The sequence below is a fragment of the Solanum dulcamara genome, chromosome 4 (assembly GCF_947179165.1).
Source record: "Solanum dulcamara chromosome 4, daSolDulc1.2, whole genome shotgun sequence".
Classification (NCBI taxonomy): domain Eukaryota; kingdom Viridiplantae; phylum Streptophyta; class Magnoliopsida; order Solanales; family Solanaceae; genus Solanum; species Solanum dulcamara.
In genome coordinates this window covers 74,761,665-74,777,295 of record NC_077240.1, presented here as the reverse complement: position 1 = coordinate 74,777,295, position 15,631 = coordinate 74,761,665, and the positions used below count along the sequence as shown (strand labels likewise).

The following is a 15,631-nucleotide window of genomic DNA, read 5'->3' as shown; positions in this document are numbered from 1 at the left end:
GCTAACACACACGAAAACTGACAAAAATCACCTAATTCTTGTTGCATCGCCAATAAAATGCTGGTAAACCTCACTAAAGCTCTGTCGGGGCTACTAGAATGGTTTCCTAAGTCGTTGTGGATGCTACTATGGAAGAATCCTAAATATTTTGACACGGACCCTCGGCACTTAAAAAATTCATGGGCTAACACATACAAAAAACTGACAAAATTGCCTAATATCTGTTGCGTCGTTAATAAGATGCTTCTAAAGCTATCATAAGCGCCACCAGGACTACTGGAGTCATTTTAAAGGTTGTTACAGATACTACTATGGAAGAATCTAAGAAATTTTCTATTGCATCGCTAATAAAATGCTGATAAATCCCTCTAAAGCGCTATCGGGGATACTGAAGTGGTTACCCATTATGTTACAGATGTTACTATGGAAAAATCCTAGAAGATTGACACAAACCCCCGATACCTAAAAAATCTATGGGCAAATACATACAAAAAACTTGCAAAATCTCCTAATTGCAGTTGTATCGCCAATAAAATTTTCCAAACCCCTCTAAAGCATCGCCGGGTCTACTGGAGACATTCCTAGGTTGTTATAAATGCTACTATGGAATAATGTAAGAAAATTAGACCCTAACCCCGACACCTAAAAAATCTGTGGCCAAACACAAATGAAAAACTAGCAAAATCGCCTAATTCTTGATATATCTCTAATAAAATAATCCTAAACCCCTCTAAAGCGCCGCCGAAGCTAAAGGATTCCTTTCCCAGGTCGATACAGACTTTACTATGGAAGAATTCAAGAAAATATGACCCGGACCCCCAACACCCAATAAATCCGTGGGCTAACACATAAGAACAACCGGCAAAATCGTCTAATTTCTGTTGCATCACAAATAAAATGATCATAAATCACTCCAAAGCACCGTCGAAGCTACAAGATTTGTTTCCCAGGTCATTACGAATACTACTATGGAAGAATCCAATAAAATTAGACCTGAACCCCCGGTATCTAAAAAATTTGTGGGCTAACACGCATGAAAAACTAGCAAAATCGCCTAATTTTTGTTGCATAGCCAATAAAATATTCTTTATCCCCTCAAAAGCACCGCCTGGGCTACTAGAGTCGTTCCTCAAGTCATTATAGATTCTACTATGGAAGAATCCAAGAAAATTCCTCTTGGACCCCCGACACCTAAAAAATTCGTAGGTTAACACACACGAAAAACTGACAAAATTGCTTAATTTCTGTTGCGTCATCAATAAAAATTTCCAAATCACTCTAAAGCAACGTCGGAGATACTGTAGTCTTTCCCATGTCATTATGAACGTTACTATGGAAGAATCTAAGGAAATTCAACCCATACTCTCGGCACATAAAAAATTAATGGCCTAACACACCAAAAAACTGGCAAAATCGTCTAATTCCTATTGCATCACCAATAAAATACTTCTAAACCTCTCTAAAGCGTTGTTGGGGCTACTAGAGTCGTTCCCCAAGTCATTACATATGCTACTATTGAAGAATCCAAGAATATTCGACTCGGACCCATGTCACCTTAAAAATCCCTAGGCTAATATACACAAAAAACTGGAAAAATCATTTTTTTGTTGCGTCGCTAATAAAATTCTCCTAAACCCCTGTAAAGCACCACCAGGGCTACTAAAATCATTCCCCAAGTCATTACGGACATTACATCCGTGGGCTAACACATACATAACACTAGTAAAAATCGCCTAATTCCTGTTGCATCGCTAATAAAATATTGATAAACCCCTCTAAAGCGCTGCTGGGGCTACTGGAGTGGTTACCATTACGTTACGGGCGCTACTATGGAAGAATCCTAGAAAATTCGACACAAACCCCTGGCACCCAAAAAATCCGTGGACAAACAAATACGAAAAACTTGCAAAATCTCCTAGTTCTAGTTGCATCACCAATAAAATACTCCAAGCCCCTTTAAAGCACCGCCAGGTTTACTGGAGACATTCCTAAGTCGTTAGCGATGCTACTATGGAATAATGCAAGAAAATTAGACCCTAACCCTAACGCCTAAAAAATCTGTGGGCAAACACATACGAAAAAATGTCAAAATCGCCTAATTGCTATTGCGTAGTCAATGAAATGCTCCTAAACCCTTTTAAAGTGTTGCCAGGGCTACTGGAGTCATTCTCCAGGTCGTTATGAACGCTACTATAGAATAATCCAAGTAAATTAGACACAGACCTCCGGCACCTAAAAAATTTGTGGGCTAACACATACGAAAAACTAACAAAATTACCTAATTCATCTTGTATCTCTAATAAAATGCTCCTAAACCGCTCTAAAGTATCGTTCGAACTACAAAAGTCCTTTCCCTGGTCGATACTGATGTTATTATGGAAGAATCTAAGAAACTTTAACTCGGACCTCCCACACCAAATAAATTTGTGGGCTAACACATATAAAAAAACTAGCAAAATTGCCTAATTCCTGTTGCATCACAAAAAAAATAATCCTAAACCCCTCCAAAGCACCGTCGGAGCTACTAAATTTGTTTTCTAGGTCTTTACGGACGCTACTATAGAAGAATTCAAGAAAATTCGACTCGTACCCCCGGCACCTAAAAAATCTGTGGGCTAACACGCATGAAAAACTAGCAAAATCGCCTAATTTTTGTTGCGTCAACAATAAAATGCTCCTTATTCCTTCAAAAGCATCGCCTGGGCTACTAGAATCATTTCTCAGGTCATTACAAACTCTACTATGGAAAAATCCAACAAAATTTGACCCGAACCCCTAGCACCTAAAAAATTAATGGGCAACATACACGAAAACCTGGCAAAATTACCTAATTTATATTGTGTCACCAACAAAATGCTCCAAACCCCTCTAAAGCACCGCCGGAGATACTATAGTCATTTCCAAGTCTTTACGGATGCCACTATAGAAAAATTCAAAAGAATTTGACTCGGACCCACGTCACCTTAAAAATTCGTGGGCTAATATACACGAAAAAACCGACAAAATCACCTAATTTTGTTGCATCTCTAATAAAATTCTCATAAACCACTCTAAACCTTCACTAGGGCTACTAGAGTAGTTCCTCAGGTCGTTACGGACGCTATTATGAAAGAATCCATGAAAATTCGACCTAGACCTCCGGCACCTAAAAATTTTATTGGCTAATACAAACGAAAAACTGGCAAAATTGCCTAATTACTATTCTGTCGCTAATAAAAGCTCCTAATCCCCTCTAAAGCATCACCGGGGCTACTAGAGTCGTTCCCCATGTCCTTACAGACGCCACTATGGATGAATTCAAGAAAATTCTACCCAAACCACCTGCACTTAAAAAATCTCTAGGTTAACAAACTCGAAAAATAGGCAAAATTGCCTAATTTCTATTGCTTCGGCAATAAAATGCTCCTAAACCCCTATAAATCACCGCCGAAGCAATTGGAGTCGTTCTCTGGGTTATTAGGGACACAACTATGGAAGATTCTAACAAATTTTGACCTGGATCCCCAACACTTAAAAAATCCATGGGCTAACACACACGAAAATTTGACAAAATCATCTAATTCCTTTTGCGTCACTAATAAAATGCTCCTAAACCCCTATAAAGCACCATCGGAGCTACTAGAGTCGTTCGCCAGGTCTTTACGAACGCTACTATAGATGAATCCAAAAAATTCAACTCATACCCCCAAAAGCTAAAACATCTGTGGGCTAACACACACGAAAAACTAACAAAATGACCTAATTCATATTGCATTGCCAATAAAATGCTCCTAATCCCCTCAAAAGTGCCGACAGCACTGCTCGAGTCGGTCCCCAGGTGGTTACGGACTCTAATATGGAATAATCCAATAAAATTTGACTTGAACCCCCGGCATCTAAAAAATTCATGAGCTAACATACACGAAAAACTGGCAAAATTACCTAATTTTTGTTGCCTCACCAATAAAATACTCCAAACCCCTATAAAGCACCGTTGGGGCTACTGTAGTCATTCCCCAAGTCTTTGCTGACGCTATTATGGAAAAATTTAAGAAAATTCAATCCGGACCCACGTCACTTAAAAAATCCGTGCACTAACACACACAAAAAATTGGGAAAATCACTTAATTACTGTTGTGTCTCCAATAAAATGCTCATAAACCACTCTAAAGTGTCACCGGGGCTATTAGAATCGTTCCCCAAGTCGTTATTGATTCTACTATGGATGAATCCATGAAAATTCGACAAAGACCCCCGACACCTAAAATATTTGTTGGCTAAGACACACGAAAAACTGGCAAAATTGCCTAATTACTGTTCAGTCGCTAATAAAAGCTTCTAAACCCATCTAAAACACCATTAGGGCTACTAGAGTAGTTCCCCAGGTTATTACGAATGCTACTATTAAAAAATCCAAAAATATTTAACTCGAACCCCCGGCACCTAAAAAGTCCGTGAGCTAACACACACAAAAAAATGGCAAAATTGCCTAATTCCTATTATGTCGCTAATAAAATGCTCTGAAACCCCTCTAAAGTGCCACTAAAGCTACTAGAATCCTTCCCTAGGTCGGTACAAATGCTACTATGGAAGAATTCAAGAAAATTTAACTTGCACCCCCGACACCTAAAAAATTTATGTGCTAACGCATATAAAAAATTGGCAAAATTGCCCAATTTGTGTTGCATCTCTAATAAAATACTCCTAAAACCCTCTAAAGCGCCTTCAGGGCTACTGGAGAATCCAATAAAATTCAACTCGAATCCCCTGCCCCTAAAAAATCTGTGGGCTAACATACAAGAAAGACTGGTAAAATTGCTTGGCAAAGTCGCCTAATTGTTGTTGCGTCGCCCAAAACTATCAAATGCACTCCTCGAGAATCCATGTGTAGTCATGAATGTATCAAACCTTCTGTACTACTGTCTAGGGGATTGCTTCAAACCATTCAAAGACTTCTTCAGTTGGCATACATGATCTTATTTTCCATTAACTAGGAAACCTTCAGGCTAATCCATATAGATTGTCTCTTCTAGATCACCATGTAAGAAAGCAGTTTTGACATCAAGTTGTTGAAGCTCCAAATTAAATTGTGCAACCGATGCTAGTCGCATGCAAATTGATCTATATTTCACGACTTGAAAGAAGATATCATTATAGTCAATTCCCTCCTTCTGACTGAAACCTTTTGCAACCAATCTCACCTTAAACCTAGCTTATTCCACTTCTGGAATACCTTCTTTCTTTCTGTAGATCCATTTGGATCCAACTATCCTCTTCTCCTTTGGCCTTTCAACTAAGACCCATGTCTCATTTTTGTGAAAACGCTCCATCTCTTCCATCATGGCTAACCTTCATTGTGCAACATCTTTGTCAGAAGTTGCTTCAATATGCGAGGAGGGATCGAGGTCTTTAATCTCTTCTTGTGCAGCTATGAATGCATATGCAGTCAGATTTACTTGCTCTATAAGGCATTTCAGTTTCTATATCTGCCTTTTGTCCCTTCCCTTTGCAATTGTTTATGGTTCATTGACAGCAAGTTCTTCAAGATCTGCATCTTTTGACTCATTAACTTGAGTCTTTTTATCTTTTTTCTCGGTAAGCTCCACCGGTAGTTCCACCTGCTCGTTGTTCTTGTTTCTTGATAACTCCACAAAAACTTTACGAGGATCAAGTACAGAGGATTCATCAAAGGTAACATCTCTACTAACTACAAATTTGAGTAAAGATAAACACCAAAGTTTTTACCTTTTTACTCCATCTACATACCCTATGAATATGGCCTTTTAGCCCTTGATTCAAGCTTTCCTTCATTAACATGATAATAAGTTGTATACCCAAATATTCACAGGTATGAATAGTTAGAGGGTTCACCCGACCATACCTTATTCGAAGTCTTAAAGTCAATCACTGATGCTGGAGATCGATTGACAATATAAGAAGCAGTGTGAATTCCTTCAGCCCAAAACACTTTGGACATTTTAGCTTGAAAGAGCATATAACAAGCTTTCTTAAGAGTTCTGTTCATTTTTTCAACAACTCCATTATGTTATGGTGTGTGCCTGACCATCTTATGTCTTGCGATCCTATGAACCTTGTAGAAATTATTGAACTCTTCACTTCAAAACTCCAAGCCATTGTCTGTACAAAGATACTTGATTTTTCTCTCTATTTGATTCTCAACCAAAATCTTCCATTCTTTAAATACTTCAAAAGAATCATTTTTTACCTTCAAGAAACACACCCAAACCTTTCGTGAAAAATCATCAATGAATTTGAGAAGATACCTTTTTCCTCCCTTCGATGAAAGCTGAGAGGGACCCCATAAATCTGAATGGATGTAGTCTAGCACTCCTTTCGTCTTGTGCTTGCCAGGATTGAAACTGACCTTCTTCTGATTCCCTAGGATGCAATGCTCATAAAATTCAAATGTACTGATCTTCTCACTATTTAAAAGGTTGCGTTTTCTCAACATCTCAGTCCTCGTGTGTTCATAGCCTAGTCTTATGTGCCATAATCTTGCGTTGTCATCATTAGATAATTGTACTGCAGATGCATTAACAGAGCCAACAATGGTACTTCCTGCTAGTATGTAGAGGCCATCCTCTAGCTTGGCCTTCAGCATGACTAAAGTATCTTAAGCCACCTTTATTGTACCTCCTTCGCTCATGTACTTATATCCTTATTTATCTAAAGTACCTAGGAAGATCAAATTCTTCTTCATATTAGGAACATGACGAACTTTTATAATAGTCCTCATGATTTCATCGTGGAAGCGAACCCGAATTGAACCAATGTAATCTATTTTACAAGTTGCATTATTGCCCATTACTACAGTTCCTCTACTTGTCTCATAGCTGTTGAACCAATCTCTTCAGAATATCATATGCAGAGGTCAACTACAGTCTAACACCCATTTGTTGTCATAGACTCCACTATTGCATGACGTTGTTAGTACATATTCATCATCAAAATTATGTACCTGTTCAATAATGGATGCACTCAACTTATATTTGACTTTGACATAGGACAATATCATTCAAAGTGTCCCATATTGTGATAGCCCCAACACTCAATAATCTTCTTGTTAACATGAGACTTTGATCCGTGCTTTGATTTTCTCCTTCCTTGTTGACTAGTACAACCTCTCACAAAGAGTCCACTAGCTTTATTATCTTTGTCTCCTTCAAAATGCATCCACACATAACAAGAGTTAAGTGCTTGCCGCATTTGCTCAAGAGTGACAGTTACCTTGCTATACATCATTGAATTCTCAATATCACGATATTTTGAAGTTAATGAAAATAGCAAAGCATATGCAATCATCTCCTCATCCTTCTTAATTCCGATAATATGTAAATCTATCACAAGTTTGTTGAATGCATCTAGATGGTCTTGCAATAAAGTACCTGACTCCATCTTAAATGTGTGAAGACGTCATTGTAACTCTTGTTGTAACCGACCGGTCCTGGTAAAGCCCTTCTAGCCTACTCCATAACTGTTTGGCCATCTCCTTGGTACTTGTACTCACTTCACAGAACATGTTAGGTGCAAGGGACAGTTGGATTACACTCAATTCATTTCCTTCAATCTTTGCCTTGTCCAAAACTGATGTGGTATCGGGGTACTTTCCATTAATAGCATGGATTGAACCTTTCCTCTGCATTAACGCCATTATCTGGATTTTTCAGATATTGAAGTTGTTGTGCCCACTAAATCTATCAATTTCAAACTTCATGAAACTCATGTTTTACTTGTTCTTCCTCTTCTACTACAAAGTATTTGAAAATATAGGAAACCAAAGTAATTCTTTTCTGATGTGGAAGTTCAGACTGTACTGCAACCACAGAACATACTTAGACAAAATCTTGGCCCTAATATCAATTGTTAGCGGAAACGTGAAAATATAAAGAACAAGGAAGAACAATAATATTTAACCTAGTTCGTATCAGAATGATTCTACGTCCACCACAACTGTCTTTATATTAACAAAGAAAGAGGAGAGATCCCAAATACATATAAGAGAATGTATTTTGCAAATGCCGTTACAATATGAGAAGACAAGAGAGATGTTTGAGGTGTGTTTCAAATAAATCAATAGCTACTTATTTATAGGAATAAATTCTTGCTCTTGATGTCAACCAGGACATTACATTCTTGTTCTTGATGTCATTCATGACATCGCATTGTGTCAAGATGTCAAAGTTTACCAAACTTTCACCTAACAAGTTGTTACATTAATTTATCTAGAATCTTGTCTAAAATTTTGTTTCTATTATTTATTCTTGTTGGTGGTCTTAAAGTAATAAGTTATTGTCAAGAAAGGTATAGAAAATTGGATATGTTTGAGGTTGTGTTATATGTATCAAGAGAGATGGATGATGAATGCAACAGACTCGGAGGTGTTAGTAGTGAAGTAGTTTAAGTTTTATTTGTTTCTTGGAGCATGGCAAGTATCACTAAATAGTTGTTATCATAGTATAAGTGCTTTAATATGTAATTGTATTATGTTATTTAGGATTTTTGCAGTGTGCAGATTCCCTTCTCTCTCTCTCTCTCTCTCTCTCTTTTTTGGAGTTCTCTTATGTGTTTGTCAATGACAATAAGCTTGGCCTTTTCTGGTATACAATAAAGGCCTTTTTTGGCTGTACTTTTTGGTGGAATGCCGTGGGAAAGCTAGAAAATTGTTGCCTTTGTTGATTTGTGGTGGAGTGGAGTGGGAAAGCTAGAAACTTGTGGATGCAAATTCTTTTCCATAACATTGACAGGGACACAATAATCACAACACTCCTCATAGTTACATCTCTTATACCACAGGCACTTTCTTAGTGCTTTTCACTTAAATAAAACTCTTATTTACTTGTCAAAAAAGAATTCCATAGACACAAGTCAAAGAATAAGATCCAAATAGTATTTAAATTAATGTCACTTTGCATTCATTTGATAAATTTTTGAAGGTGAATTGGAATTTGATTTTCATATGAAGACATATACTTGGATTTATCTTATCCGTTACTTGTAGAAAAAGAAAATTATACTCGAGTTTTCTTTTCCTCAAAATTTAAGACTGTCAAGTAATAAAGACCGTCCTTCCTTGGCAGTCCATAAAGAGGAAGAAATGAAGATTACATGTTTGTTTCCTTAGGTATATTGAAGCGCTGGCCGGTGCAACACAAGAATGTTGTCTTAGATAACTACCCCAGCCCCATATTATTCATGTAAAATGCTTTGTTACCTTCAAAAACTTCATAATCATGATGTGTTCACGAGATATGGATAGACTGTTGCGTGATGATATTTGTAATTGTGATCCATCATAGTTGTGATATTTGGTTTCCCTTGAATAAATTCTTCTGACAGTTTTCTACTTTGCAGCACATATTCCTTTTTTCTTTTACCCCTTTCTTAATACAACAAGCTTTTGAATATTTGAGGCTTACAAGCTTAGGTGTCATTGGTGCCCTCGTGAAGGTAATATGTCTACTGTAATTCATGCATCTCTTCTTCTACTTTCATTGTTAGTGTAAGATTTTATTCATGATCATATCTACTGGAATAACATTAGAAGGAAACCATGATTAGTTAAAATTTCAGGAGCTAATGATGCTATTTATGGTACTCTTAACCTATCTTAATCAATTGTTGTTCTAAAGCTTAAATGCCCAAGTTTTAGGGGTCGATACACTTGCTGAACAACCTTCATAAAGATTGCTGAAATACATAATCCAAGGTTTGTTTCCTTATATCACAGCCCTTTTCTTTCTGTTTCTGTGAGGTTAAAGACAATGTGCATGGCTTATGGCAGGGCATGTAATGCACTGAGAATTTGTCCCGATATGCTTAGAGATAATACCTTCTGCAGTTCTCTTCGTGTACGCAATTTTTGGCAATATAAGTAACTTCCCACCACCCCCACCCAACCTCGGGGAGTTCTCCCTTAGTGATCTTGAAGCATTCTTTTTATTAGCATTAGACCTTTGTTAATTTTTTCCGATCGTGACTGGTTTTTTTGCGTTATGCTATCAGGAGGATCCAACGACAAGGAGTTGGCTACAACAGTTGCTCCATAACGTTAATGGGAATATTTCTTTTCTGCCATTAGTGATATATTGCACCAGCCAAGGACATTCGATATATCTCATTCTGACCCTTGACACCTCTTGCATATGTTGCTGCCTGTTGCACCATCCATACTTTAGCAGAAAACACTCAGTCGAAAAATAAGTGATTGCGGCTCTCAGACATAATATTGCACAAGGGGAAATCATTACTACCTACCAAGCCTCATTTTGCCAAACGATCTCGAGTCAAGAGTCCTCGTTATTATAAATATCTATTTAGGACAAGCCTGGTCATTGCATTGTTAGCTTTCTCCATTCCACTATGATGAAGTCTCCTCTCATCTCTTTGTAAAGTTTCTTGATAGAGAACTTGGAGATCGAGAGCAAATATGTAAAGCCCCATAAGTTGTTGGAAGCGTAGTGGACCAAAATAATATTTTATTACACAAGGAGCAAAATATTACACACACAAAATAAAACTCTCATAACTTTCTCATATTAGGTGCTTTGGCACTTCACTTTTCATAAGAGCTTTACTTCTATTTTTGCTTTTCTAATGCACTATTTCTTACAACATATCAAGCATATATGAGTACATTTATAGCTAACATAGACCGTCATATGAAGCCTTATGAAATTTGTTTTCAAATTAGATTTTGTTTCTTCACTTTAGCCGTTATTGTTGACTAAACTTTATGCAATTTGATTTCAAATTTGCTACTTATTCATCAACTCTAGTGCCGTGATTTTTGACTAAACTTTATGCAATTTGATTGAAATTTGCTATTTCTTCATCAACTTTAGTTCTGCCATTTTTTACTAAACTTTATGGCTTAATTTGAATTCTAATATTCTCCCTCAAATTAAGCTTATCATTTCGAGTTTCTCTTTGAGCATGTGGAATACATCTGCTTTCAATGGCTTCGTAAATATATCTGTCAACTGATCTTCTGTGCGATAATAGATTAACTCCACTGTCTCGTTTTTCACTCGCTAACGGATAAAATGCTCCTTTGTATCAATGTGCTTACTTCGACTGTGAGACACTGGATTCTTTGCGAGTGATATGATAGACTTGTTATCGACATAAATTGTGATTGGGTCTTCTTGTGTAAAAGTCAATTCTTCCAAAAGATTCTTCAACCAAATTGCTTAACAGGTACATGCTGCAGCGGCTATGTATTCTGCTTCACATATTGAAAGAGCAACAGTTTTTTGTTTCTTTGATGACCATAAAAATATTGTTGATCCAAAATGGAATAAGTATACGGATGTGCTTTTTCGATCATCCAAGTCTCTCCACAATCACTGTCTAAGTAACCAATCAATTTTGATTTTTCAAAGTGTGTATAAAAGAGACCGTGATCCACCTTACCTTTGATATATCGTAAAATTCTCTTTGTGGCAATCCAATGACCTTGTTTTGGCTTTTTCGTAAATCTGCTAACTAGTCCAACTGTGTACATAATATCTGGCCGTGAGATGGTAAAGTACCTTAAACTTCCAGTGACGCTTTTAAAAAAAGTTGGATTTACTGGCTCGCTTATTGAGTCAATGCTTAACTTCATGATTGGTTCTGTTGATGTGGCTACAGGCTTACAATCTTGCACTCTGAACTTTTTTAGAATTTGCTCTCCATATTTCTTTTGAGATATGCCATCTCTCATTTGTTTCACTTCGACTCCAATAAAGTATGACATTTTACCTATGTTTGTCATTTCAAATTCTTTAGTCATAGCTTTCTTAAAGTCATTGAACATACCTGGATTGTTTCCTGTGAAAATCATATCATCCACATATAAGCATACAATTATGATGTCATCATGTATAGTGCATGCTCATATGGACTTTTCATGAATCCATTCTTCTAAAAATATTCATCAATTCTGATATTCTATGCTCGCGGAGCTTGCTTTAATTCATACAAAGCTTTCTTCAGACGGTAGATTTTATCTTTATGTTCTTGCTTTATATATCCAGGCGGTTGCTCAATATAAACTTCCTCTTTCAAGTAGCCATTTAGAAATGCTGACTTCACATCCATTTGATAAATTTTTCATTGATTTTGTGCGCAAATTATTGTGAGAAGCCTCACGGTGTCAATCCTTGCTATTGGAGCAAACACTTCATCATAATCAATTTCATATTTTTGCTTATATCCTTTTGCAACGAGCCTTGCTTTGTACTTGTCCACTTTTTCTTCTTTGTTGGTTTTCGTCTTGTACACCCATTTGACTCAAATAGGACTATGTCCTTCTGGCAGACTTGTTAGCTTCCATGTGTCATTTCTTCTGATGGCAGCAATTTCTTCATCCATTGCCTTCTTCCATTTAACATCTTCAGTTGCCTCTTCCTATGTTAATGAATCACATTCAGCCATTAAAAAGAATAAGAAATAGTAAAGAGTTGTCTCTATGGGTTCAGTATCATCATAGACCTTACGGAGACTACGCATTTTTGTTAGAGCTTCACTTGAGCTGCTACTACTTGGTGATGCAGATGTTGAAGGAGTTGTTGCAAGAGAGCTTTGTGGTCAACTTTTTCCGTCACCTTGTTCATTTTGATCAACAAAATCATCATCATCTTCATCACGGAAGAATAATCCTTCAACTTTCTTTTCTTCTTCACTTCATTTCCAATAATCACCTTCATCAAATTCAACATCTCTTGGGATAATCACCTTCTTCGTGAGAGGATTATACAATCTGTAGGCTTTGCTTCTTTTATCATATCCAACGAAGATGCACTTTTCTACTCTATCATTGAGCTTTCTTAACTATTCAAGAACATGAGCATATGCAATACAACCAAATATTTTGAGATGTCCAACTTCGGGCTTTAACCACTCCACGCTTCACTTGGTGGCATATATTGTACACTCTTTGTTGGACAATGATTCGACAAATAAATTGCACATTGAACAGCTTCAGCTTAGAAATTTCTTGATAAATGCTTACCTTTCACCATACTCCTTGCCAAGTTTAGAATGATACGATTCTTTCTTTCCGCGATTTCATTTTGTTGAGGTATGTATCTATCTTTCAACTGATGAATAATCCAATGTCTTTTAACAAAAGCTTCAAATAGAGTTACAGTGTATTAACCTCCTCTATCAGATTTGAGTATCTTCAGATAATACCCACTTTATTTTTTTCACCATCGCTTTAAACTCTTTAAATCTTTCAAGAATTTTTTATTTTTCTTTCAAAATATATACCCAACTTTTTCTACTGTAATCATCAATAAAAGTTAGGTAATACCTGTTTCAACCAAGTGATGGTATATCAAATGGACCATCTAAATTCGAGTGCACTATCTCGAGCAGTTTTCTACCTCTTCTAGACTTTCCAACTTTAAAACTTTTTCGGTGTTGTTTTCCTTTGATGCATGCTTTACATAGTTGATCAGGTGAATTTATTTCTAGCAGACCGTTCACCATTTTTTCTTTTGCTAATAGCTTTAGACCAGAAAATCCAAGATGTCCATATCTCAAGTTCCAAAGCCACGAGTCATCTTTTATAGATGTTTTCATGCACTTCACATCGCCAGACTCGATATCAATAGTGAATAGGCGATTTTGCATCATATTAATCTTGGAAAAAAAATCTTTATTTTTATTTCTCAAGGTCATTAAGCAATCTTTTATCAGCACTTCGTATCCTATTTCAGAAAGTTGACCAAGGCTGATGATGTTGCTTTTCAAAGTTGGTACAAAGTAAACATCGAAATAAATTTATTTTCCCTATTTTTATAAGTAATTCTGATTTTACCTTTTTCTTTAACAGAAACTTATGATTCATCGCCAAAGATTACTTTACCATTAACAGATTCATCCAGTTCAGAAAATAACTCATTTTTGCCAGACATATGGTTGCTGGCGCTACTACCAAATACCAAATATTCCTCTTGGATTTTTCATCTTCCTTATAGGTAAGGAATATGCGAGATTCTCTATTTTGATCTTCAACAGCTGTTACGTGTCTTCTTTCTTCATGCTTTGGAGCTGATCTACATTCATAGTTATAGTGACCATATTTATCACAATTATAGCATTGTACCTAAGATTTATATCTCTGGTGAGATCTATCTCTACCTCAAGCTCCTCGTCCATGACTTGTAGCATGAAAGTCTTCACTTGACTGTCCTCTACCATATGGTCAATTGTCTTGTCCACGACCACCTCGATATCCTCCACGGTATTCTCCACGATTGTTTGAACTTTGTCATGAGATGTTGATCATTCCACCTTTAGTTACGGATAACTTGCTTTGCAAAGCTTGATCCAGACCTTTAGAATCGTCAGTTTGTTCTACCTTTTGCTCATGGGCTTGAAGAGAACCCACAAGCTCATCAAAGGATATCTGTGATAGATCCTTTGATTCTTTGATGGCGACAACCACGTAATTGAATTTACATGTCAATGACCACAAAATCTTTTCCATGATTTTAACATCATCAAGAACTTCTCCACTCTTTTTCATCTCGTTTGCCACCAATTTAACTCGGGTGAAATAATCATCTACGCTTTCTGACGTTTTTATTTTATCATCTCAAATTCAGCTCTAAGGGTTTGCAAACGTATCATTTTCACCTTTTCTGCTTCTTAAGAGATTTTTGCAAAATCTCCCACGCCTCCTATGATGTCTTTACACCAGAGATTTTTTCAAAGGTTGACTCATCAATATTTTGATGAATTACGTTCAACGCTTTGCTATCTCTTTCTTGATTTTTTCTTAGCACTCATTTTTCTTCATTTGATAGAGATGCCTCAGCTGCTGTATTTATTGGTACATCGTAATCGATTTCAACCAGATCCCAACAATCAATTGCATCAAGTAGGACTTTCATCTGGATACTCCAGTTGTCATAATTTGATTTTGTTAATTTTGGGACTTGAAACTGGAACATATTTGACATTGTGGCATGTATAAAACCTAAACTCTGATACCACTTGTTGAAAGCGTAGTAGACTAAAATATTTTTTTAATACACAAGGAATAAAATATTACACACACAAAATAAAACTCTAAGAACTTTTTCACAATAGGTGCTTCAGCACTTCACTTTTCATAAGAGTTTTGCTCTCTATTTTTTCTTTTCTTATACGCTATTTCTTACAACATATCAAAATATATGAGTACATTTATAGCTAACATAGACCGTCATATGAAGCCTTATGAAATTTGTTTTCAAAATGGATTTTGCTTCTTCACTTTAGCCGCCATTGTTGACTAAACTTTATGCAGTTTGATTTCAAATTTGCTGCTTCTTCATCAACTTTAGTGCCGCCATTTTTTACTAAACTTTATGCAATTTGATTCCAAATTTGTTATTTCTTCATCAACTTTAGTGCCGTTATTTTTTACTAAACTTTATGGCTTAATTTGTATTCTAATATTGGTTCCTAGGCTTTCAATTTCAGTAACTACAGACTTAATGACGTAATAAGATGCTAGAAGGATATAATACATATATAAGTGAAGTAACCAAATATTATTTTTGAAGATAATTGGGTTGTATACCCTGGCCCATGTCTTTTATTAAAAGCCCAAAGTGTGATTAAATGAGATCATGAAAAGAGGGTTTGGAAAGGA

At 36.4% G+C, this 15,631-nt stretch overlaps 1 long non-coding RNA gene across 2 annotated transcripts; it reads left to right on the top strand.

Moving 5' to 3' along the window:
* Positions 1-8,994: 8,994 nt before the first annotated feature.
* On the top strand, positions 8,995-10,560 carry LOC129885090 (uncharacterized). Of its 2 annotated transcripts, XR_008766054.1 has the most exons (4): positions 8,995-9,447; positions 9,630-9,706; positions 9,782-9,848; positions 10,003-10,560. It is a non-coding gene; the product is annotated as an uncharacterized LOC129885090 (long non-coding RNA). The 2 variants fall into 2 exon arrangements; XR_008766055.1 differs by lacking the exon at positions 9,782-9,848 and having other exon boundaries at positions 8,997-9,447; positions 10,003-10,558.
* The last annotated feature ends 5,071 nt before the right edge of the window (positions 10,561-15,631 follow it).